Here is a 3,301-nt window from a genome sequence, read left to right on the forward strand (position 1 = left end):
AAGTTCAATTAAATAGTTTAATTAATCTAATGACTTGGGCCTTCATATAGCCCAATAGAGTTGGCCTACTGGCCAGCGATTGTCGAACCGCTCCAGAATTAGAGATCTATGAATCTCTTCTCTAGTTTGCAGCAAAGTGCACCCTAGGTCATCTCTCACAAGGAGCCTCACCTTCTTCTACCAACAAGGAGGACCAATACAAATAACAGTTTGTTTGGGGGGGGGGGGGGTTTTGACAGAAAACTAATTAACAAAACAGAAAGATAAAGATGATGAAAAATCAGTAAAAGATATGCAACCGGCTGTATATTTGTCTCCTATGTGGAATCTTCCTTGTCCAACCTATATGTCTTGGCTTGCTAGATGTTTTGATCTCCGGAAAACAAACTCAAAGCATCCCCAACAACCGTCCAAGGATTAGAATGATTGGAAATAACAAAATGAATGCAGAAATCTCTTGCAAACAAAATGCAACCATTCACTCTCTATTCAACCTATCCGGACCTATGCAAGAACAACCGTTCAAGCACACAATATTCATTTCCGAGATGTTATACCAACCGGCTATAACATTCTGTTCTCTTAAGCATTTAACAGAAAATGAAACCATGCAAATTCACACAAACCTGCCATGAACTCCATGCATTCATAAATCTGCCCAAACTAAACCAAATAGAAATGAATAAGAAACAAACAACAAACCAGATTCTTGTAGCTCATCCGGGACTCAAATTCCACATGGATTCAAGACACACAACTGGTTACAAAATGTTCTAGCCTATCATTACAGCAAGGAAAATAGAATGGAACAAAAGATGTAGAAAACAGAAAAATGCTACAATAACAAAAACGGGTAGAATCCTCTCTATTTTCTCCTCTCTTTCTATCTCCTCCTCTGAAAATTAATGCTAAGAGGCCTTAAATACATGGCCAAGAAAGGAAAGGCTAGGGAGGCTAGGGTTGGGCCTAGCCCAACAGAAAACAAGTGAGCCCAAAACAGCACAATGAGTAGCCCAAGCTCCTTGAAAGTAGGCCCAAGCTCCTTTAGTAGGCCCAAGCTCCTTTAGTTGAGCCACTTCTCTAGCCCATCCAATATTCCCTAAAGCCTGGATCCATAGAGTAGAGGTAAGATAGAAAATAGTGTAAGGACAATTTAAAGCATAATAAAATAGAAACAATGAAATATCAGCAAAAATTACTTCAAATGGCCTAATAAGAATGAAGTGAAATGCCAAAATATGGTATAAATATGCATGCTATCACCTACATCTAGCCCAATGGTGGACCTAAGGGGTTACACACTTAGGTCGAGCCCGTTCCATAATTTAAAAGAGAGATACGGCCCAATATGATTATGGGCCAGACCTAAATCGTTTAGGGTTTTTTTTTTTCAAAGGCATAATTAGGGTTTTTTACTCTATAAAAGGCCACTTAAGAAGCTGAAAAAAAAAAAAAGGGAAAAAATTGGATCTCTCTTGGAGGCGCCTAGGGTTTGCTAGCACTACTCGAGGCGTCGTGGAAAAGGCTCGATCGTGTGGACCGACTTGGAGGAGTTTGCGCTTGCAACTCTACGGATCAAAGAAGGTAGAATCGAAGCTACACGGTTGGTCAGTTCCTAAGACGTTAGTTAATCCAAATGGCATTACAAAATACTCAAAATGGCCATACCTCGACCGAAATGCCGTCTTCGGAACATCATATGGTTTAATTCTCAACTGATAATATCCGGATCTTAAATCAATCTTCGAGAACACCTTCGCTCCCTGTAGTTGATCAAACAACTCGTCTATCCTTAAGAGCGGGTACTTGTTCTTTATCGTGGCCTTATTTAGCTGACGGTAGTCAATGCACATCGTTATACTCCTGTCTTTCTTCTTTACAAATAGCACTGGTGCGCCCCATGGCCACATGCTTGGCCTAATGAACCCCTTATCAATCAACTCCTGTAGCTGTTTTTTCAATTCTTTCATCTCCGCCACAGCCATTTGGTATGGCAGGATTGATATCGATTAGGCTTCTGGCACTAACTCAATTGAGAACTCAATTTCCCGAGGTGGAGGTAGTCCCGGTAATTCTTCTGGAAATACATCATCATATTCTCGTACCACTCGCACCTCATTGAGTTTCGGTATCTCTATTTCTTCTAACTGAGCATAAGTTATGAATCCATCAGCTCCTCGACTCTGCGACTTCGCTGCCTTTATTGCTGAAATCATCTTTCCAACGTCGGGGTTGCCTTACCCCTGAAATTTGACCCACCCTTCCTCGGGTTTTCTTATGGTCATTATCTTCCTACGACAGTCTATATTGGCGTCATACTTGGACAAGAAGTCCATCCCTAAGATTATGTCAAAGTCATATACTTCTAACAGAATCAGATCATCCTAGAACCGAACATTACTCAAGCTAATTTCGCATCCCCTCACCATTTCTGAGGACTTCATACTTTTACCCATAGGTGTCGAAATCACCATAAGACACCTTATAGACTCGGTTTCTACTCTCAAACTCCCAATCAAAGCATGAGATATAAAAGAATGAGTAGACCCTGGATCTATCAATGCATGCACAAGAGTATCCAAAATGAAGATAGTACCTTGGATAATTGCAGGATTCGCCTCTACATCCTCCTTGGTCAAGTTATAGACTCGCCCCTGTCTGGTCCTTTTTCCCTCTTCAATCCTTAGCGGCTGCTCTTTCTTCTTTAGGCAATTCCTCGAGATGTGCCCATGTTGGTTGCAGTTGTAGCAAATCACACTCATTGGTGTTGCTGCTATGGCTTTGCCTTCTTGGACCATTCCCTTCAAGCAATTTCTGGAAGTATGCCCGGGCTGTCCACAGGTCTAACAGACAATGCTTTGGCCATCGCACCTCTTGCCCGGGTGCCTCTTCTTGCATTTAAAGCATGCCTTGCCCTTTTTCATGATCTTCCCATCCCGAGGTCCCATAGTCGAGTGGGATTTCTCTAATTGTCCTCCAGCTTGAACAGTCGTGGCCTTTAGTTCTGCCACCCGCGTCATATTCTCCTCGGCGGTTATAGCCTTGAAAACTATGTCTGCATAAGACTCCACATGGACTAGGCTCATTAGCTGTTGAAATTCGATTCGCAAGCCTTGCAAGAATTTTTGTCCCTTCTCCACATTGTCCATCCCGTACAGCGGCATATACTTGATTAATCGCAAAAATTCAGCCTTGTATTGCGCCACCGACATATTTGGCCCTTTGGCATAACCTCATAAACTCTCGAGCTCTAGCCAACTTCCAGCAAGTGGGAAAGAATTTCCCATTGAACAGTTCATTA

This window comes from Diospyros lotus, unplaced genomic scaffold, assembly GCF_014633365.1.
Source record: "Diospyros lotus cultivar Yz01 unplaced genomic scaffold, ASM1463336v1 tig00011006, whole genome shotgun sequence".
NCBI lineage: Eukaryota > Viridiplantae > Streptophyta > Magnoliopsida > Ericales > Ebenaceae > Diospyros > Diospyros lotus.